The 22,552-nt window shown below is 51.5% G+C and overlaps 1 long non-coding RNA gene across 1 annotated transcript in view; it reads right to left on the bottom strand.

Annotated features, from left to right (window-relative positions):
• Positions 1-8,605: 8,605 nt before the first annotated feature.
• The window catches only part of LOC139275985 (uncharacterized), a 42,671-nt gene continuing 28,724 nt past the window's right edge, over positions 8,606-22,552 (bottom strand). The window contains exon 4 of the long non-coding RNA XR_011595800.1: positions 8,606-9,768. This is a non-coding gene — a long non-coding RNA (uncharacterized lncRNA). The remainder of the gene's footprint in view (positions 9,769-22,552) is intronic.

The raw sequence follows: 22,552 nt of genomic DNA, 5'->3' as shown, positions 1-22,552 counted from the left end.
AGTTTTTTAAATTTGACTCACGTGGGATCAGTATCACCATCAACGTTAGATAATGAGTTTCATGAAACATGATCTATTCAGTCGACACTGCCTGGCTGTGCGAACGGATGCAGCTCAATGCTACGTCTAAAGGCAGTTTCTCGGCAGGATCTGATTAAATGCAAAACGTCCGACAGCAATTATCACACAAACGTCACTTCCTCCGTAAACCACCATCCCCCACCCCCAATCCTAATCAGTGGCTCGTGAAGCAATTTCAAAGAGTGATATAGCACAGAAGGACAAGGAGAGAAATAATTGAATTGTTCCAACTTAAGAATTATTTGAATAGACTAGATGGGGAGGAAATATATCAGAAGGAGGGCCGTTAAACCGATGGCACAAGTTTCACATGCTCCGAAGGGTTGAATGGGCCTCCTCCTATTCCCGTGTAACATGCTCGAGGGGTTGAATGGGCCTCCTCCTATTCTTGTGTAACAGGCTCGAGGGGCAGAATGTGCCTCCTCCTGTTCCTGTGTAACAGGCTCGATGAGCAGAATGGGCCTCCTCCTGTTCCTATGTGACAGGCTAGAGGGGCTGAATGGGCCTCCTCCTGTTCCTGTGTAACAGGCTCGAGGAGCTGAATGGGCCTCCTCCTGTTCCTGTGTAACATGCCGGAGGGATAGCATGTCCTCCTCCTATTCCTGAGCACTGCAGAGTGAAGGGGACTGAACGTCCTCCTGTTCAATACTGAACCATATTTTAAGCTACTCTGTGTTTCAAGGTCTAATAGCACATGGTATTGCCGCTGTAAGGAAAGTACACACAGTGTCAGTAAACAAAGTCCCGACTGGTTTTCACCTCCTCTCCTCCTTTCGATCATTCCTCATTTGTTTCTTACATTGTTCTTACATTCCATCTCCATTTCTTTCTTTTTTCATTCTGCCTTGATTTCTTACTTGCTGTCTTTCATTTATTCTTTCTATCGTCCATTCATCTCTGCCTTCTTCCTTTCTATATATCAGTCTATCTTTCTTTCAATCTTCCTTCCTTCCTTTCATGATTTCATTCATTCTTTCTATCCATCTTTCTATTGTTCTTTCATTCTCGCTCTCTCTCTCTTTCTCGCTTTATTTTTTCCAATCTTCCTTTCATTCTATCATACTTCACTACATTTAACAATCTCTCTCTTTCTCTCATTCTCTCTTTCGTTATTTCTTTCTTTCTTTCTCTCATTCTTTACATCTCTCATCCTTTCCTTTTCCCATTATTACCTTCTATCTTTCTCCACAGCCTAGAATTCCCCCATGTACTGAATTTCTCCTCACCCCGTCTCTTTCGCAGACTTGAATTCACAGAGTATCCGCCAGTCTCCCATTCTGGATTCAGATTTCGCGGCGCGTGAGTGGAACTAAAATGCAACATGGAGGGTCCCTGTACTGCTGGCATGCTCTGGTACCCGGGGAAGTAACAGCAGTTGACGTTTTACTCCGTGGGCACCAATCACATCAATCCAGAGGGGATGGTGGAAGGTTTTATCGCCGAGCGACCGAATGGTAAAGAATTCAACCTGAAGCCCTCACGCCTGCGGGCGGATCAGTCGGCCGTGTATTACTGCGCCTGGAGTCTGCGCAGTGACTCAGGGAGATGGAGGCGCTCGACACAAATCCCAAAGGCGGCAGGAAACACCTGTGGGTGGTGAAACAGCGTGGTGCAGAGTCCTGTTGGGTTTACGCATCTGCGTGACCGTGCTTTTGACAAGAAGAGGAGACACATTGGAACAAAACTGAGAAATGAGGTTTTATAAAGGCAAAAGAACGATTGTTAAATGTAGTGAAGTATGATAGAATGAAAGGAAGATTGGAAAAAATAAAGCGAGAAAGAGAGAGAGAAAGAAAATACTTTATTAAGAGAATCATTATTTCAAAAGGTGCCTTACAGTGAAACAAGATAATCAGACCCAGTAAGAGATATATCTTTAACGTGAAGCCTTTCCCTTAATAGTGAAAGGAGCGAGAACAGAAGCGTGGAGTCTCTTAGAAACCAAACCCGCTCTGTTCAAATCATTGAGGAAAAGATGAAGAGCGTGAGGAAGTGATGCAGATTGGACACTCCCCTTCGCCTGATTGACTCAATCAAAATCAATGAGGTTGCTAATAACCTATAGCTGACTAGATCTGACACCGTTCGCATTCCCAACAAAAGTGTATTTGATCAAGTAATCAGAAATAAAATTATCCACATCTGCATTTCCACACTAGACAAATCTGCATTCTCAATTACCCGCCCATTGGTCCCCAAATAGCCAGATGTAGATTTCCAATTCCCCACAAATGACTAGTTACCCTGGTGTCCTGGGACGATTATTTATCCTTCAATCAACATTCCAGAACATACCAGAAGGCAGGTGATCTGCTCATTAGCACATTGCTGTTTGTGGGAGCTTGCTGTGCGCAGTTTGGTTGGTGCGTTTCCCACATGCCAACAGTGGCTTCACTATAAAAGTATTTCATTGGCTGTAAAGCGCTTTGTGACGTCCAGTGGCCGTGAAAGGCGCTAGAGAAATGCAATCTTTCATTTTTCTTTCATTGCCACTACCGTCATCTCAGGACCAAGAATGCCGGTCTCTTCCTATCCCCGCTGGGTGCCTTTCTTGCTCAGTGAGGTTTTTGCCATGACCCCGTGCAATCTACCAATACTGTGCGCATCCTGGGTCGCCACACAGTAAAACATGCCGCTGTCCTGTGTCCGGGTGTTTTTCAGGGACATTGTGAATTTGTTGCCGTCAGGGTCATATTTGATGCCAGACCTTGTTCTATAGTTAGCCTCAGAAAACATGACCGATTGGATCCAATGCAGGCGCTCCCCGATCTGCAGGCACCAGTCCCACCAATAGTTACTCATGTTGCCCTGCCCGATGCTGCAGTAGAACACGGCTTCCTTCCCTGGAAGCTAGACGATGGCCGAAGAGTTCTGAACAATTAGTCGTTGTGAACGAACAGCTAACGGATTATAAAACAACAGTAAGGCCGATCGATCAGTCAGAGGACAATAGAGGATGTCACGGAATATGAAAGGGACAGAGTCAGGAGCAGCAGGGAGAGAAAAGGAATGGAACAAGTTAGTTTTCTGAAATCGCTTCTATTTGCTGTAAAGGCTAAGTCCAATTACACGTCGGGTTTAAAAGTATAAAAGTATAAATGCGCCAAATTCGAAAGTGGAAAGGGCAAAGACAAACCAGCTCAGATCTGAAAGAGGATATTAAGTTATTTTCGGATGATCCTTTATCAGAATAAACACAACTTTTAGCCAGATCAAAGAACAGCAAAGTGTTTGTATTTGGTCAAAGAACAAGAATATATCAATAAATAATCTCAATAATACGAACATTAAGTGTCGTTGTCGCGAATGCAATGTTACGAAAAGTGTACAGGAGGGTTTGCTTTCTCATACGTACAGGAATTGGAAAGCAGAAATATAGAAAGTCAATAAATAGCGAGAATGGTCTTCCCTCCTTTGCAAACTGATGCCAGACTATTTCAGATCGTTTCTAGAGGCGTAGGCTCCCTATACAGAATGTAACAGCGCCGCCATGTCTGCAGTGGGAAGTAGGTTAATCAATTTAAACCCTTTGGTGCTTCGAGCGAGTGCTGAAAACGCCAACCGCAAAATTGCTCGTTTCTTGCAGCCGACGTTATGTTCATTAGAATGCTCTCGCCGAGCACAGTGCAGCAACAGAACCACTGATGAGAACAGAACATATAGAGAGATGGATTGAAAGAGATGGAGAGATACATAATGAAATAGATTGTCCTATGAGGAAATTTAGTAGACTAGGATTATGATCTCTGGAGTTTAGAAGAATGAGAGGTGATCTCATTGAAACATATAGAATTCGTACAGGGCTTGACAGGGTAGATTCAAGGAGGATGTTTCCTCTGGCTCAGGAGTCTAGAACCAGGGGTCACAGTCTTATAATCAGGGTTCAGGCATTTTGGACTGAAATGAGAAGAAATTTCTTCAATCAGATGGCGGATAAATCTTTGGAATTCTCTATCTCCAGATGGCAGTGGAGGTTCAGTCGTTCAGTATATTCAAGAAATAGATCGACAGATTTTTGCATATTGAGGGAATCAAGTGATATGGGGATAGTGCAGGAAAGTGTATTTGATGTAGAAGATCACTCATGATCTTATTGAATGACGGAGCAGGCTCGAATGGGCGAATGGCCCAATCCTGCTCCTATTTCTTATGTTTTTATGTAGTTATGATTGGATTGAGGTGTTCAAAATCTTGAAGTGTTTTGTTAATGTAAATAAGGAGGAACTGTTTCCAATGGCAGAAATTGAGTAGAATGAGACTTTATTCTCCGCAGTTTAGAAGAAAACGAGGTGCTATTGAAACATGTAAGAATGTGATGGGGACAGGCAGGGTAGATGCTGAGAGGATGTTTCCACTGGTTAGAGAGTCTAGTACTGAGGGGGTATAGTATCATGGTAAGGACCGTATGGACTGCTCCTGCTCCTATTCCTTATGTTCTTAAGTTTTTAAAGGTCAGTATCCAGAGCACATAGATTTAATGAACAGATAGTGGTATGGAGATTGTTTGAATGCATTTATTTATTGTGGTTTGCAATGCACTTCCCGAAAGGAGGAGGAAATAATAACATTCAAAAGGGAACTTAATACACACTGAAAGGGGGACGTGTTCTGGGCTATGGGATAAGAGGAGGGGAATAGAACTAATTGGAAAGAATGATCTCCTTCCGTGCTGTTTCATTGTATGATTCTATGACATGGTGGCAGAAAACCTGCACTGAAATACAATCCAGTGCTGCCACCTGGTGGCGCATATTATGCACAGAACTCACATTAATCCGGGCAGGCTTTTGTAGCGCCTTGGTCTCAAACGCTTGCGGTACTGCAGGCACATTAATAGACAGCGGTGTGAGACGGAGAGGCGGCACTCAGCTGCAGAGTAAACAGCGTGCTTCTGCTTCTTTCGGCCTTAAAGGACTCGGTCGTGTACTCCTGAACATCACCCTCTCCAGCAGAAGAGAAAAGAGCTTCCAGTGCCCGGTTGGTTGTTATCTGTACGAGTACATATAGTTATAGTCAGTATTGGTCAGCGTGCATCGGAGTGTGGTCTGCTCTCCTCCTCCCATCAATACGACAGAAGGCGACTGCTCCACGTACGAGGCGAGTATTCCTGTCGAATGGAACACCGATTAGATTCTAATTGCTGTCAATAATTGATTAGAGCAGGGACTATATATAGAGAAGTAAACTTCGAATCATAATGCAGCATTCACGACCTCAGAAAGACCCGACGTTCATTACAACCAAGGAAGTACGGATTAAAGTGTAAACATTGTTGCAATGTAGGAGAGGAGATGGCAAAATTGACCCCCGTAAGCTCCCACATATTCTATTGAAATAAATGATGCGTACGCCTGAGTATTTGTTGTATTTTCTGTAGGATGTTGGCCCAGGACACCGGCGGGAACTTCCCTGCTCTTCTTCCAATCGTGTCCTGTGATAATTTACCTCCGCCTGAGAGGGCAGCTCGGTTTCACGCATTATCGGAAAGATGACACTTCCGAAAGTGCAGCGCTCCCTCAGCGCTGGTCTGGGGAGTGTTAGTGTGGAATGTTGGCTTCAAGTTTCAGGAGTAAGATTCGAATCCAAAATCTCTGACTCAGAGGCAAGAATTCTACCAGCTGAACCACAGCTGATATTACAAGGCACTATTCTACAAAGAGCTCGGTATAAGTTGTAAATTTGACTCACGTGGGATCAGTGTCACCATCAACGTTAGATAATGAGTTTCATGAAACATGATCAATTCAGTCGGCACTGCCTGGCTGTGAGAACGGGGGCGGCTGAATTCCACGTTTAAAGGCAGTTTCTCTGCTGGATCTGATTAAATTCAAAACGTCGGGTTGCAATTGTCACTTCGTGCAAAAACCATCTCCCATCCCTTTCATTGGCTTTTGAAGCAAATTCACAGAATGATACAGCACAGAAGATCAAGGAGAAAATTAATGGAGCTGTTCAAAATTAAGATGAGTTTTAATAGACGACGTGTAGAAACTATATCCATTGGCAGGAGGGCCGTTAACCAGAGGGCACAGATATAAGGTATGTAACAGGCTCGAGGGCCTCAATGGCCTCCGCCTATCCCAGTGCATATCATCCCAAGGCGACTGAATGGACTTTTCCTGTTCCTAAGTAACAGGCTCGAGGGACTGAATGGCCTCCTCCTCTTCCTGTGTAACTCGCTCAAGAGAGCATAATGGCGTCCTCCTGTCCCTGTGTAACAGGCTCTAGGGGACTGAATGGTCTCCTGCTCCATGATAAACCATATTACAACCACTGTGTTTCATCGTCCTACAGCGCCCTCTATTGTCTCTGTCGCGAGAGGAGTCATAGTGACCGTGTACAAAGTCCCGACAGTCTTTTCAGCTGCTTTTTCTTTCTATCCATTCTTTCTTTGATTGTTACATTGTTCTTCCAATCGTTGTCCCTTTATTTCCTCTTTACTTCTTCCTTGCTTTCTTTATTACATTCTGTCCTTCCATCATTCCTTTGCTGATGACTCTAAAAGAGGCTGTGTGGTTGATAATGAAGAAGAAAACTGCGAACTGCAGTAAGATATCAATGTACTGGTCAGGTGGGCAGAACAGAGGCAAATGGAATTCAATCCGGAGAAGTGTGAGGTAATGCATTTGGGGAGGTCTAACAAGGCAAGGGAATGCACATTAAATGGTAGGACACTGATAAGTGTAGCAGAGAAAAGGGACCTTGGAGTGCAGGTCCACAGATCCCTGAAGGTAGCAGGCCAGTTAGATAAGGTGGTTAAGAAGGCATATGGAATACTTGCCTTTATTAGTCGAGGCATGGAATACAAGGGCAAGGGGGTTATGCGTGAACTGTATCAAACACTGGTTAGGCCGCAGCTGGAGCACTGCGTGCAATTCTGGTCACCACATTACAGGAAAGATGTGATTTCACTGGAAAGGGTGCAGAGGAGATTTACGAGGATGTTCCTGGACTGAAGAATTTTGGCTATGAGGAAAGATTGGAGATGTTGGGTCTGTTTTCTTTGGAACAGAGGTGGCTAACCGGAGACATTGAGGTGTATAACATTAGCAGGCGTCTAGATAGTATGGATAGGAAGGACCTGCTTTCCTTCGCAGAGGGGTCAACAACCAGGGGACAACAATTTAAAGTAATTGGTGGGAGGTTTTGAAGTGATAAAGGGGAGATTTCTTAACCCAGAGGGTGGTATGAGTCTGCAACTCACTGCCTGAAAGAGTGATAGAGGCAGCAACCCTCACCATATTTAAAACATACTTGGATGCACACTTAAAGTGCCGTAACCTACAGGGCTATGGACCATGAGCCGGAAATTGGGATTAGGCTGGAGAGCTGTTGGCTGGCTGACGCGGACACGACGGGCCGAAATGATCTCCTTCCATACTGTACATTTTTATGATTTTATGATTCTAAAATTCATTCTTTCTATTCTCCTTTCTTCTATGCCTTCTTTCTTTCAATGTATCACTCTTTCTTTCTATCTTTCTTTCTTTAAATCTTCTTTGTAACCTGTCATGCTTTCCCTCTCTTTATTTCTAACTATCTTGCTTTTGTTCTATCGTTCTTCACTATACCTAACTTAATCATGCTTTACATTTTCTCCGGCGCCTTTCCAAAATCTAATTTCTTATTTTTATTGTAACCCGTCCCTTTTTCTAGTCAAAACACGTTCCCTCTGCAAAATAAACCCACCAGGACTCGGCACCACGCTGGTTCACCATCCACAGGTGTTTCCTGCTGCCGTTGAGGTATGTGTCGAGCCCCTCCATCTCCCTGAGTCACTGTGCAGACTTCAGGCGCAGTAATACACGGCCGACTGATCAACCCGCAGGTGGGAGGACTTCAGCTTCAACTCATTGCCATTTGGTCGCTCGGCGGTAAAACCGTCCACCGTCCTCTCTGCTATCACGCTTTCTCCAGCTGAGGAGTAAAACATCAACTGCGGCTTCTTCCCCATGTCTTGCCGGTACCACAACATGGAACCGCTACTAGCTCCCTCCACGACGCACTTCAGTTCCACTCCCTCCCCAGGAAGTTTGGAGACAGCAGCCAGAGTCTGGCTGATCCTCTCTGAGTCCACGTATGAGAAAGAGACGGGGAGAGGAGAAGGTCAGTAAGCACGGGCATGCTGGGCTGTGTAGAAAGAATGAAGTAATGAAGGAAAGAAAGCAGTCAAGAAAGAAGGGAAAGACAGAAAAAAGAAAGTAAGCGGGAAAGACAGAAGGCAAGGAAGAATGAAAGAATGAAGGAAGGAAAGAAAAAATGAACAAGAAGATTATTCACAACGATTATTGAGTGAAATAATCACTTACAGTGAAATAAGATAATGAGACTCAGCAACAGATGCATCTTTTACTGTAATATTTACTTTAAACAATAAAATCAGAGAAAACAAGAGCGTTGTCATTTGAGGATCCAACTCGCCTCTTTCAAATCATTGCGGAAAATATGATGGGCATAAGGAAGTGAGGAAGTGATGCAGGCCCCTCCCTCTCTGATTGGTGACCCCTCCCCTCCCGTTCTGATTGGCTGATAAACTTCATACTAGAGCCAGGCCGTTCAGCGGTGCTGTCAGGATGCATTTCTTCACACAAAGTGTGGTTGAAATCTGGACTCACTCCGCCAAAAAGCTGTTAAGGCTGGGGGTCAATTAAATTTTCTAAACTGCGAGAGATAGGATTGTTGCGGGTTAAGGGGATTATGTGTTACAAGACCAAGGCAAATAAATGGTGTTAAGGCATTGGTCTGCCATGATCTAATTGGGTGATGGAACATGCTTGATGGGGCTGAGCGGCCTCCTGCTAGGATACTCAACATACACATGCATTATGGGACATTTATGTGTTTAACTAATTCGCCAAAGGCAGCATAATATTCCAATCCAGGGAGCACCTGTAGGTATTTGGGAGCGCATTGTTTTATTGGAGCTCCCTCCGTAATTCGCAGGAACTGACGTGGAAGAGGTCACTCAATAGCTCAACCGAAATAGTAATAATTTTATTACCTATATATCCATCCCGCCTTTAATTAATTTAATTTATTTACTTCATTTTGTGATTAAAAAAAAAGTATCCAGTCTATTTGCCCCAATAATACTTTCTTCTTTCTTTCTTTCTTTCTTTTCTTTTAAATAACATCCTACTATTCCGCTGTAACAGGTTCCAGAAATTGAATGGCCTCCTCCTTTTCCTGTCTGAAAGAATCGCGGGACTGAATGACCGCCTCCTCTTCCTGTGTAACAGGCTCGAGGGGCTGAATGGATCTCCTCCTCATCCTGTGTAACAGGCTCGAACAGACTGAATGGGCCTCCTCCTGTTCCTGTGTAACAAGGTCGAGGGGCTGAATGAGCCTCTCCCTGTTCCTGTGTAACAGGCTCGAGCAGACTGAATGGGCCTCCTCCTGTTCCTGTGTAACAGGCTCGAGGGGCTGAATGGGTCTCCTCCTCATCATGTGTAACAGGCTCGAGCAGACTGAATGGGCCTCCTCCTGTTCCTGTGTAACAGGCTCGAGGGGCTGAATGGGCCTCCTCCTGTTCCTGTGTAAGAGGCTCGAGGGGCTGAATGGGCCTCCTCCTGTTCCTGTGTAACAGGCTCGAGGGGCTGAATGGGCCTCCTCCTCATCCTGTGTTCGCAACAAACCATTTTACACTCGACGGTGTCTTTCATGGTCACCACGCGCCCTCTGCTGTCCCTGTGAAGAAAGAAAACAGAGTGTTGGTATACAAAAACACAAGTCTGTTTACTATCCTGATATTTACAACCTGTCAGATCTGGGGTCATGTTCGTGAAACCTTCTATGCACCTTCTCCACACCCTCTACATCTAATATCTCACTATTATTCAAATCCATTTCTTGTCAAAAACAAGTTCGCTCTGCAACATTAAACCAAGAATACACGATATTGTTCTATCTTTCTTTCGTTCTATCGTTCTTCACCACATTTAATTTAACCATTCTGTGCACCTTCTCTGGAGTCTTATGTAAATCTAATTTTTATACTGACAAGTTTGAGCATTTCAATTCTGGTGTCATCCTTGTTAATCTGTATTTGCACCTTCTCCAGTGCCACTGTAGCTAACCTCTCGGTTTATTCTAACCCATCTCTTCCTCTTCTCAAAAGCATGTTTACTCGCCATCATAAACCCAACAGGACTCGGCAGTGCGCTGGTGCAGCATCCACAGGTATTTCCTGCCGCCTTTGGGGTTTGTGTCGAGCCCCTCCATCTCCCTGAGTCACTGCGCAGGCTCCAGGCGCAGTAATACACGGCCGACTGATCCGCCCGCAGGCCGGAGGACTTCATGTTGAACTAGTTGCTATTTGGTCACTCGGCGGTAAAACGATCCACCATCCACTCTGCAGTCACACTTTGCGTAGTTGGGGAGTAAAATCTCGACTGCTGGGTCCTGCCTGTACCACAACATGTCAGGCTTACTGGGGCCCTTCACATCGCACTTCAGTTCCACCCCCTTCCCGGGAAATCTGGGGACAGCGGCGGGAGTCTGCCGGATATTCTGTGAGTTCACGGCTGGGAAAGAGTCGGGAAGACGAGGAGGTCCGTAAAGATGGGCATTGTCGACTGTGTACAATGAAAGAATGAGCGAATGAGAGATACAAGAAATAAAGAAGGAAAGAGAGAAAGAAGGAAAGAAAGTAAGAAAGAAATATGGTGTGCTTCACTGTAGGAGGGGCAGTACTGAATTATTGCTGCACTAGTGGATGTGAAGTATTGAGGGATTTTTTTAATGTCGGGGGTGCCGTCTTTTAGATGAGACATTAAACTGTTGCCGCTATCAGAAGAAGAGTAGCAAAGATCTGGCTAATGCCCTTTGCCAATAATTAGTGCGCAACCAGCATTATTAAAACAGAATAACTTATCATTTTAATAATCTGCCTTTGTGGGATCCTCCTGTGAGTAATTTCGCTTTTGCGTTTGTTACATTACAACAGTGACTACACTCCAAAATACGTAAATCGCTTTAATCGATTCTGGAAGTTCGAGTGCGGGAGAAGGAGCTATATAAATGCTCTAGTACTGCCACCTGTTGGCAGGAAGCAGGCAAGGAATTGCAATGTAGTGCTGCCACCGGACAATGGGAACTTAAAGGCGCAAAATTGACAGGGGCAGGAACAGTGACACCTCAGGGCGTAAGAAGTTAACAAAGAAATTGGGATCCGTAAATTCATAAACAAAGGCATAAGAGTACTACAGCAAGGAAGATTGGCTAAACATTTATAAATCACTATTTAGGTCCCAGCATACGGATGGATATCAAGCCCTTAGAGAGGATGCAAAGGAGATTTATTAGAATGGTACCAGGGAGAAGGATCTTCACTTCTGCAGAGAGACTTCAGAAGTTGTCATTCATCACCTCAGATCAGAGAAGAATAAGGGGAGAGTGTTATGCACAGCCTTGTTCTCCTTACATAGGGAAGGATATATTTGCTGTTGAGGGTGTGTAACGAAGATTCACCAGACTGATTGCTGCGATGGGGAATTTTCCTTTCACGAGAGATTGTGTAGTGTGGAAATATATTCTCTCGAGATTAGAAGAAAAAGAGGTGATCTCATTGAAACATACATAACTTTTAAAGGACTTATGGTAAATGCAGTGAGGATGTTTCCACTTGGTTGGGAATTTAGAACCAGGTGTCTCAGTCTCAGGATAAGGGGTCGGCCACTTAGAACATAAATGAGGAGAAACCTCTTCACACAGAGGTTGGTGAATCTTTGTAGTTCCCGAGCTGAGAGGATTGTGGAGGCTCAGTCTTTGAGTATATTCAAGACAGAGATAGATAGAATTTTGCATATTAAGAGAATCAAGTGATATGGAATAGCGCAGGAAAGTGGAGTTCAGGTAGAAGAGTAGCCATGATTTTATTGAATGGCGGAGCAGGCTCGAGGCTCCGAATAGCCTAATCCTGCTCGTATTCCTTATGTTATTATATACTTATGATTTGATTGAGGTGCTAAAAATTAGGAAGAGTTTGGTCAGTGTAAATAAGCAGAACTGTTTCCAGAGGCAGTGATTGTGTAGACTAGGCCGATACTCTGAGGAGTTTCGAAGAATGAGAGGGGATTTCATTAAACATAGAAGATTTTGAAAGGTATTGACATGGTAGATGTGAAAGGATGCTTCCCCTGGTTGGAGTGTGTAGAAGTAGCGGGCACAGTCTCAGGATAAGTGGTAGGACCTTATTAAATGGCGGCGCAGGTTCGAGAGGCTGTATAGCCGCCGCCTGCTTCTATTTCTTAAATTCTTATGTCCCTTACCATCAGTAACCAGTGGGCACAGATTTAAGGAGCAGATATGGATATGATGAGTTTTTTAATGCATGTATTTATCGTGGTTTGTAATGCACTGCCCAAAAGGGAGGAGGAATCAGATCAAATAATAACATTCAAAAGGGAATTGATACACATTCGAAGGGCTATGGGAAAAGGGCTAATTGGATAGCTCTTTCAAAGTGCCGCTGGAGGCACGTGGGTCATAAGAACATAAGAATTAGGAACAGGAGTAGGCCATCTAGCCCCTCGAGCCTGCTCCGCCATTCAACAAGATCATGGCTGATCTGGCCGTGGACTCAGCTCCACTTACCCGCCTGCTCCCCGTAACCCTTAATGCCCTTATTGGTTAAAAATTTATCTATCTGTGACTTGAATACATTCAATGAGCTAGCCTCAACTGCTTCCTTGGGCAGAGAATTCCACAGATTCACAACTGTCTGGGAGAAGAAATTCCTTCTCAACTCGGTTTTAAATTGGCTCCCCCGTATTTTGAGGCCGTGCCCCCTAGTTCTAGTCTCCCCGACCAGTGGAAACAACCTCTCGGCCTCTATCTTGTCTATCCCTTTCATTATTTTAAATGTTTCTATAAGATCAACCCTCATCCTTCTGAACTCCAACGAGTAAAGACCCAGTCTACTCAATCTATCATCATAAGGTAACCCCCTCATCTCCGGAATCAGCCTAGTGAATCGTCTCTGTACCCCCTCAAAACTTAGTATATCCTTCCTTAAGTAAGGTGACCAAAACTGCATGCAGTACTCCAGGTGCTGCCTCACCAATACCCTATACAGTTGCAGCAGGACCTCCCTGCTTTTGTACTACATCCCTCTCGCAATGAAGGCCAACATTCTATTCACCTTCCTGATTACCTGCTGCACCTGCAAACTAACTTTTTGGGATTCATGCACCAATGCTGGAGCAGTGGAGGCGTGGCCTATTAAATTGGAGCCCTGCTGCTGAGAGAGGAGCAGCTACCAACCTTAGCTCCTGTTGGGAAGGCCTGGAGAGCCCTGAGAACAGCCCAGGAACAGAAGGAAGGAAGGGGCTTCACCTTCAACTTTTATCCAGAGGGAGAGGAGGAGAACAGAAAACTTTAAACATCTTTACCATCCTGCAAGGAGTTGGAGAGAGGGGGAAAAACCACAACAACCAACCAGTGTGGAAGGAGGGAGACCCAACATTCTACAGGTGGGTGTGGGTGCATTTCCCCAAACAGACTTTGTTGTATCGGTGGGGGGAGGAAAGAAGACCACTGAGGGCCGGAACATCGCGGGGGGTGTGTGTGTGTGTGGTAGTGTGTGTGGGGGCCTTGCTTACAACTAGGCCCCCCCCCACAATTGGAGAACCCCCCCCACCCCCCCCCACATTTGCCTAGCCTGGGATAGCTGGAGCTACCAGGCTGAAGATTGTTTGTTTTTCTCAATCACCCAATTAAAGATCGTTAGGAGTGCCTGGTGGCTCCAGCTACCCCAGGTGAAGACATCTTCTCCCCCCACCTGAAGACCACCCCAAAGACTTTTGTGTTTTGCCATCTGGGGAGTGCACCCACCCACAGCTGCGAGGGGAGACCTGCCCTCGCAGCCCCCCCCTTCCCACCCCCCTCTCTCTTTCTCTGCTACTCTGTTTCTCCTCTCTCTCTCTGAGAACCCTTTCCTTCCAAATTTAAAAAAAAAAAACAATTAAGACAACTGAGCAGAGGGAGCAAGGCCTCTCCCCAATTGTCAACGAGGGGAGAGGTGCCTCGTTAAGGGCTCCTCTGCTCAGTTAACATACGAGGCCATTAAAGACCATTAAGGCCTGTGACTTTGGGGTGGGTGTAGCCCTTAAAGGGACCCCGTGATGGCGACCCCATCCACGCCGGTGGCGGGGCCAGCAAGGACGTATGCGCAGGTGGCAACCGCTTCCACGGCCCCTCCTGCGCCACCCGCTGCCCTGCCACCGTTCAGACTTATAACCAAAAAACACGGGGTCAAGAGCTACACTCACCCCACAATGAGCATCGAGGAGTGCGTGCGGGCGATGGCTGGGGTAGTCGGCCCCTCGGCCATTGTCGCAGCCTCCAAGATGTCTGGGAAGGCTGTTTTCTTCCTGGGGTCGGAGCGGGCGGTGTCCCTGGCCCTCGAAAAGGGGCTCACGGTGGGCGGGACGTTCCTGCCGGTGGATCCTCTCGAGGCCACCGCGCAGAGGGTCATCGTGTCGAACGTCCCGCCCTTTGTTCCCGCTGGGCTCCTCCTCCCTCACCTACAACAACTGGGGGAGGTAAGGTCAGGGATCAACCCCATACCGCTCGGCCTCAGGGAGAACAGCCTGCGCCACGTGTTCTCCTTCCGCTGCCAGCTCTTTGTCCGGCTGGCGCGGGAGGACATGACAGAAGGGCACTTTAATGTGGTGCACGAGGGGACTGCCTACCGCGTCTTCTGGACGTCGGACGGCGTGCGGTGCCATGCCTGCAGGGAGGTGGGGCATGTTCGCAAGAACTGCCCCGCCTCCAAGGCCGCCAAACCATCGAAGGCGGCCAAGGCTGGCGCCGCCGCCACCCCTCCCCCTAGTTGCGTCCGTGTGCCGGGAGCCATGGGTGCACGGGCATCGTCGGAGGCCTTTGTTTTCAGGGCCTCCGGCGGGGGGGAGGGAGAGCGTCCGACCGGAAAGAAGGCGCGGAAGAAGACAAAACATCAAGAGGCGGGTCCCCTCGGTGCGCCGGATAATTTGACCACCGCGCTCAGCCCAACCCCGTCACCGGCGAGCGCGGGGTGCCCCGAGCCCGTGCCCGAGCCCTTGAACAACACCACAGAGGGGCCCGGGCGCGGGCAAGAAAAGGAAAAGGGGGGGGCGGAGCGGGAGGCCTCGGCAGACATGGAGGTCTCCCTGACTCCGCGCGCCCCCAGGAACAAAAAGAGGCACCGCCCCAATGACGCGGAGGGGGAACAATATCCCTCCGCGGAGGAGTCGGTGCCCGCCGCGTGTCCCGCGTCCCCCACCAGCGCCCCCAAATTGCGCTGCAGGCGCGAGGAGTCTTTCCCCGGGGAGGGTGAGACAGTTGAGGCTGCCCAGCCTCTGCCTCCCGGGGATGGAGTGGAAGATCTGCCTGTCGTGGGGGGCGTGGGGACCGCGGAGGAATGCGTAGCCGCCGGGCCGGGCGTCCCGGGGACTGAGGCGGGCGAGGCCGAAAAGGCCGAACCTGAGCCCGCCCAGCTATTACCCAACTTCCCCCGGGAGTTGCTCGACCCGGCAGAAACAAAATATATTGATTTTAATGAAACTGTAGATGCTGGGCCGGGGGGTGGCAGCGGGGAGGGGGAGGAACACCCACCCTCGCCCCTTACTTTGGAGCTGGAGCACTTGGAGGGCCTGGGGATTTCCTATGGCCGGGTCTCTCCTTGTTCTCCGGTTCCTGGGGCGGAGGGGGAACCCCTTCCGCTGTCATTTCCCAACCCAGCACCATTTTTAAAAGAGCCCAGTGGGGACTCCTCTGCCGACGATCCTGGGGGTGGGATCGGGGCAGTGCCAGGGCCGGTTGGAGCGGCCGGTTCATTTGCCGTACCTTGTGCGGTCGATGGGCCGGCTGCTGGCGGCCACCTCCCGGAGGAGGACGGGGACTCGGTGGGGGACGCGGGTGAAGACCTAGAGACCACCGCCAGTGAGGCGGTGGATCTGCTCGCGGCCGCCGCTGAGGCCCTCCTCGTTCCTGCAAAGGAACTCCGGGACTTTTTGGCCCAGAGCCGGGGTCGCCGCGACCAAGCCCGACTGGCCCTGGAAAAATGGTCCGAGCCGGAGCTGATCAAGGGGTCCGTCCGCGCCGCCGTTAAAACCTTGGCCGCGGGCGGGCCCTTGACAAAGGAGCAGCACCTTGAGCTGCGCGAGCTCGAGGGACTCCTCGCTGGGCTGCGGAGGGAGCGGAGTTCAACAAAAGACTCCGCTCCCTCCCCCACAATAGGTTAAGGTAGAGGTTGCACTATGCTTTTGCCATGAAGATAACCATAGCCAGCCTCAACATCAACGGCGGCAGAGGGGCACGCCGTAGATTTGACAATTTTTCGCTCCTGCGGGAGGGGAAATATGCGGTGTGCTTCCTGCAAGAAACCCACACCGTTCCGGGAGACGAAGCCACGTGGCTCCTGGAATGGCAAGGAGAGGTCCGCATGAGCCACCTCACCGCCATTTCTAGTGGGGTGGCCATCTTGCTGGGCCCGCATTTTCAGCCGGAGATCTTGGGGGTCGAGGAGCCCGTGCCAGGCCGCTTGCTGCACGTAACGGTTCGCCTGGGGGACGTGCCGCTCCATCTCGTGAACGTGTACGCCCCTCATCCCGGCCCGCAGCAAACGCGCTTCTTTGAAGAGGTGTCCGCTCTTCTTGGCTCCGTCGACGTCGGCGACTGCATTGTCCTCGGGGGGGATTTTAACTGCACCCTCGAGGCGAGGGACCGCTCCGGTGCCCCGCAGTGCATGACGGCGATGGAGAAGTTGAGGGACCTGGTCGGGTCCTTCGACTTGGTGGACGTCTGGCGAAATCTCCACCCCGACTCCAGCGCCTTTACTTGGGTGAGGCCTGGAGTTGGATGGTCTAGAGTCGACCGCCTTTACGTGTCTCGGGCGTACGTTTCCTGCGTCCCGGCGGCCTCCATGCGGCCGGTGCCGTGTTCGGACCACCACCTGGTGTGGGCGGAGCTCGCTTCACTCCGCGCGAGAACGGGGTCCGCGTACTGGCACTTTAACAACCGGCTGCTGGAGGACGTGCGGTTCCAGGACTCGTTCCGTCGATTCTGGTCCGACTGGAGAAGGAAGCAGGGGGGCTTCCCCTCCTTGAGGCTATGGTGGGACGTGGGCAAGGCTCACGTCCGCGTCTTCTGTCAAGAGTACGCGAGGGGGTCGACCAAGAGGCGGGCGGCCAGAGTCGGGCGCCTAGAAAAAGAGGTGCTCGACCTGGAAGCCCGTCTCGGTCAAGTCGTCCAGGACCCGGCCCTGCGGACGGTGTACGAAGCGAAGAAGGCCGCGCTGAAGGACCTGCAGCTCGTCGGGTCCCGAGGCGCGTTCGTGAGGTCGCGGATCCGGTTCCTGCGGGATCTGGACCGCGGCTCCCCCTTCTTCTACTCGCTGGAAAAAAGGCAGAGTGTCCGTAAGCAGCTCTTGACGCTGCTGGCCGACGACGGCTCTCTCGTCTCGGATCCGGAGGGCGTCAACAACAGGGTCCGTGAATATTACGGGGCTCTGTTCTCTCCGGATCCGTCCAGCGAGGAAGCGCGTAGAGTTTTGTGGGAGGACCTGCCGAAGGTCGGCCCGGAGGGCGCCGAAAATCTGGAAGCTCCGCTAAGCCTGGCGGAGCTGACCGGTGCCCTCGCCCGGCTCTCGAGGGGAAAATCCCCGGGGCTGGACGGGCTGACCGTGGAGTTCCACAGGGCGTTCTGGGACGTCCTGGGGAGCGACTACGCGCGGGTCCTGGGGGAAAGTCTGGCGACCGGGGAGATGCCCCTCTCTTGGCGCAGGGCAGTCATCGTCCTGCTGCCTAAGAAGGGCGATCTCCGCCTCCTTAAGAACTGGCGCCCGGTCTCCCTCCTCAGCACGGACTACAAAATTTTCGCCAGGGCGATGTCTGCTCGCCTTGGTGCCGTGCTGGACCACATGATCCACCCCGACCAGTCATACACGGTCCCGGGCCGGACGATCCACGACAACATCCATCTGGTCCGGGACCTCATCCATTGCTCCCAGGAGGCTGGTCTGTCGGTCGCCTTCCTATCCCTCGACCAAGAGAAGGCGTTCGACAGGGTGGATCACGACTATCTGCTCGGAACTCTGCGCGCTTTCGGGTTCGGGACGCATTTCGTCGCCCGGATCCGACTTTTGTACGCCGCCGCGGAGTGTCTGATTAAGGTTAACGGGTCCTTGACGGCGCCCCTTCGCTTTAGGAGAGGGGTGCGCCAGGGATGCCCCATGTCCGGCCAGTTATACGCCGTTTGCGTGGAGCCTTTCCTGCGCCTCTTGCGGACGAGGTTGACGGGACTGGCTCTGCAAGGGCCGGGCGTGGAGGTCGTCCTCTCGGCTTACGCCGATGACGTGCTCCTCGCGGTAGAGGATCCCGCTGACCTGCGGAGGATGCGTGAGTGCCAGGAGATTTACTCGGCCGCGTCCTCCGCCAGGATCAACTGGGAGAAATGTTCCGGACTCCTGGTGGGTCAGTGGCGGGTGGACTCCCTGCCGGAGGAGCTCAGGCCTTTTGCCTGGAGCACGACCCATCTCCTCTATCTGGGAGTCTACCTTAGCCCCGACGAGGAAGCCTGGCCGGTGAACTGGCAGGAGCTGGAGGCCAAGGTCGCCGCTCGCCTAGGGCGCTGGACAGGACTGCTCCGAGTGCTGTCCTACAGGGGTCGAGCGCTAGTCATAAACCAGCTGGTGGCCGCAATGCTGTGGTACCGGCTGGTCACTTTGACCCCTCCCCCTGCGTTTGTCGCCAAGATACAGAAGAAGCTGGTGGACTTCTTCTGGAACAACAGGAAGCACTGGGTCTCTGTCGCGGTCTTGAGTCTCCCGCTTGAGGAGGGCGGTCAGTCGTTGGTGTGCGTCAGCGCCCAGCTCGCGACTTTCCGTCTTCAGACCCTGCAGAGATACCTTTACGTCGAGCCCCCTCCCAGGTGGTGTGCTCTGGCGAGGTATTTCTTCCGCCAGCAGCTCGACCTCAATTATGACACGCAGCTCCTGTTTGTGAACTTGGGGGGTGCCAGGACCGCCCTCCGGGAGCTGCCTGTCTTTTACAGGGAACTCATCAGGGTCTGGAACAAAGTCTCCACCAAGCGCAGCTCTCCGCCGGCTGGAGTGGCGGCCGTCCTGCAGGAGCCGCTGCTCGGGAATCCGTACCTCCACGGCCGAGGCTTCATGTGGCGGTCGGAAGAGTGGGCTGTGGCTGGTGAGGTGACCAGGGTCAGGGACCTGCTCGATGGCGGAGGAGCGGGCTGGATGGCGCCAGTCACGCTGGCGCGGCGCCTAAATTCTGCCAACGTCCGCCGCGCGGCCGATGCCATCGAGTCGCTAAAAACAGCTCTGGGCCCTGACTCCGTTAGGTGTATCGAGGAGGCTCAAGCACGTGGGGAGATCCCGTCCGAACTGACCCCCGTCCGGACGGAATTCCTCATCGGCGCCAAACCCCGGAACCTCCCTCGGGGGCCGGCGCCTCACAACTTGAGCCGCCTCGGGGAAATCCCCTCCGTGCCTTTCAGTTCCGCGCGGAGGGGTTTCCTGTACGGGCTGCTCCTGCACACCCTCAACTTTGCCATCCTCGCCGGCCGTCCGGACACGCCATGGCGCACCATCTTGCCGTCCGGAGGAGGCGGGGGTCCCCGATGGAGGGCACTCTACGCAGGGGTCCTCCCACTATTCATCGGGGACTTGGCCTGGAGGGTGGTGCACGGAGCAGTGCCGTGCAACAAATTTTTAAGCCGGTTCACGGACTCCCAGGCCGCCTGCAATTTCTGCGGTCTGGAGGAGTCCGTGTTCCATGTTTTTATAGAGTGCACAAGGTTGCAGCCCCTGTTCCATTATTTGAAGGGGCTGCTCCTGAAATTCTGGCTGCACTTCAGTCCCACTCTCCTGATCTTTGGGCACCCTGTGCGGAGGGGAGCGGGTAGGTCCGAAGGCCTCCTCGTAGGACTGCTCCTGGGCACGGCCAAGGGTGCCATCAGCCGGTCCAGGCAGCGGGCGGTCGAGGGGGTCGTTCAACCTGACTGCCTGCCTCTCTTCCGCTCTTACATCCGGTCCAGGGTGTCCTTGGAGATGGAGCACGCGGTGTCCACCGGTACGCTCGCGGCCTTCCGCGAGAGGTGGGCACCGGAGGGACTGGAGTGCATCATCACGCCCGGCAACCAAATTTTAATTTGATTTTACGTTTTAAAGTTAATTTGTTTTAATTGCCGGTGCTTTTAGTGTCCCCTTCCCTTTTATAGGGGGCACTGGGGAAAAATTGTGATTTTAGTGCCCAAAAAAAAAAAAAAAAAAAAAAAAAAAAGAAAAAACAAAAAAAAAAAAACACAAAAAAGGGGGGGAAAAAAAAATGGGCCTTGTAAATGTCTGGAGTGTCACCCAGGTCGGGTGGCACAGTTTAATGTTTATGTTTTCGCAGGTAGACTCTAAAAGAGTTTCATGCACCAATGCTGGAGCAGTGGAGGCGTGGCCTATTAAATTGGAGCCCTGCTGCTGAGAGAGGAGCAGCTACCAACCTTAGCTCCTGTTGGGAAGGCCTGGAGAGCCCTGAGAACAGCCCAGGAACAGAAGGAAGGAAGGGGCTTCACCTTCAACTTTTATCCAGAGGGAGAGGAGGAGAACAGAAAACTTTAAACATCTTTACCATCCTGCAAGGAGTTGGAGAGAGGGGGAAAAACCACAACAACCAACCAGTGTGGAAGGAGGGAGACCCAACATTCTACAGGTGGGTGTGGGTGCATTTCCCCAAACAGACTTTGTTGTATCGGTGGGGGGAGGAAAGAAGACCACTGAGGGCCGGAACATCGCGGGGGGTGTGTGTGTGTGTGGTAGTGTGTGTGGGGGCCTTGCTTACAACTAGGCCCCCCCCCACAATTGGAGAACCCCCCCCACCCCCCCCCACATTTGCCTAGCCTGGGATAGCTGGAGCTACCAGGCTGAAGATTGTTTGTTTTTCTCAATCACCCAATTAAAGATCGTTAGGAGTGCCTGGTGGCTCCAGCTACCCCAGGTGAAGACATCTTCTCCCCCCACCTGAAGACCACCCCAAAGACTTTTGTGTTTTGCCATCTGGGGAGTGCACCCACCCACAGCTGCGAGGGGAGACCTGCCCTCGCAGCCCCCCCCTTCCCACCCCCCTCTCTCTTTCTCTGCTACTCTGTTTCTCCTCTCTCTCTCTGAGAACCCTTTCCTTCCAAATTTAAAAAAAAACAATTAAGACAACTGAGCAGAGGGAGCAAGGCCTCTCCCCAATTGTCAACGAGGGGAGAGGTGCCTCGTTAAGGGCTCCTCTGCTCAGTTAACATACGAGGCCATTAAAGACCATTAAGGCCTGTGACTTTGGGGTGGGTGTAGCCCTTAAAGGGACCCCGTGATGGCGACCCCATCCACGCCGGTGGCGGGGCCAGCAAGGACGTATGCGCAGGTGGCAACCGCTTCCACGGCCCCTCCTGCGCCACCCGCTGCCCTGCCACCGTTCAGACTTATAACCAAAAAACACGGGGTCAAGAGCTACACTCACCCCACAATGAGCATCGAGGAGTGCGTGCGGGCGATGGCTGGGGTAGTCGGCCCCTCGGCCATTGTCGCAGCCTCCAAGATGTCTGGGAAGGCTGTTTTCTTCCTGGGGTCGGAGCGGGCGGTGTCCCTGGCCCTCGAAAAGGGGCTCACGGTGGGCGGGACGTTCCTGCCGGTGGATCCTCTCGAGGCCACCGCGCAGAGGGTCATCGTGTCGAACGTCCCGCCCTTTGTTCCCGCTGGGCTCCTCCTCCCTCACCTACAACAACTGGGGGAGGTAAGGTCAGGGATCAACCCCATACCGCTCGGCCTCAGGGAGAACAGCCTGCGCCACGTGTTCTCCTTCCGCTGCCAGCTCTTTGTCCGGCTGGCGCGGGAGGACATGACAGAAGGGCACTTTAATGTGGTGCACGAGGGGACTGCCTACCGCGTCTTCTGGACGTCGGACGGCGTGCGGTGCCATGCCTGCAGGGAGGTGGGGCATGTTCGCAAGAACTGCCCCGCCTCCAAGGCCGCCAAACCATCGAAGGCGGCCAAGGCTGGCGCCGCCGCCACCCCTCCCCCTAGTTGCGTCCGTGTGCCGGGAGCCATGGGTGCACGGGCATCGTCGGAGGCCTTTGTTTTCAGGGCCTCCGGCGGGGGGGAGGGAGAGCGTCCGACCGGAAAGAAGGCGCGGAAGAAGACAAAACATCAAGAGGCGGGTCCCCTCGGTGCGCCGGATAATTTGACCACCGCGCTCAGCCCAACCCCGTCACCGGCGAGCGCGGGGTGCCCCGAGCCCGTGCCCGAGCCCTTGAACAACACCACAGAGGGGCCCGGGCGCGGGCAAGAAAAGGAAAAGGGGGGGGCGGAGCGGGAGGCCTCGGCAGACATGGAGGTCTCCCTGACTCCGCGCGCCCCCAGGAACAAAAAGAGGCACCGCCCCAATGACGCGGAGGGGGAACAATATCCCTCCGCGGAGGAGTCGGTGCCCGCCGCGTGTCC

This window comes from Pristiophorus japonicus, chromosome 11 (assembly GCF_044704955.1).
Source record: "Pristiophorus japonicus isolate sPriJap1 chromosome 11, sPriJap1.hap1, whole genome shotgun sequence".
In the NCBI taxonomy this organism is placed as follows: Eukaryota; Metazoa; Chordata; class Chondrichthyes; family Pristiophoridae; genus Pristiophorus; species Pristiophorus japonicus.
Note: the sequence above shows the minus strand (reverse complement) of the source record. Positions and strands in the feature narration are given on the sequence as shown.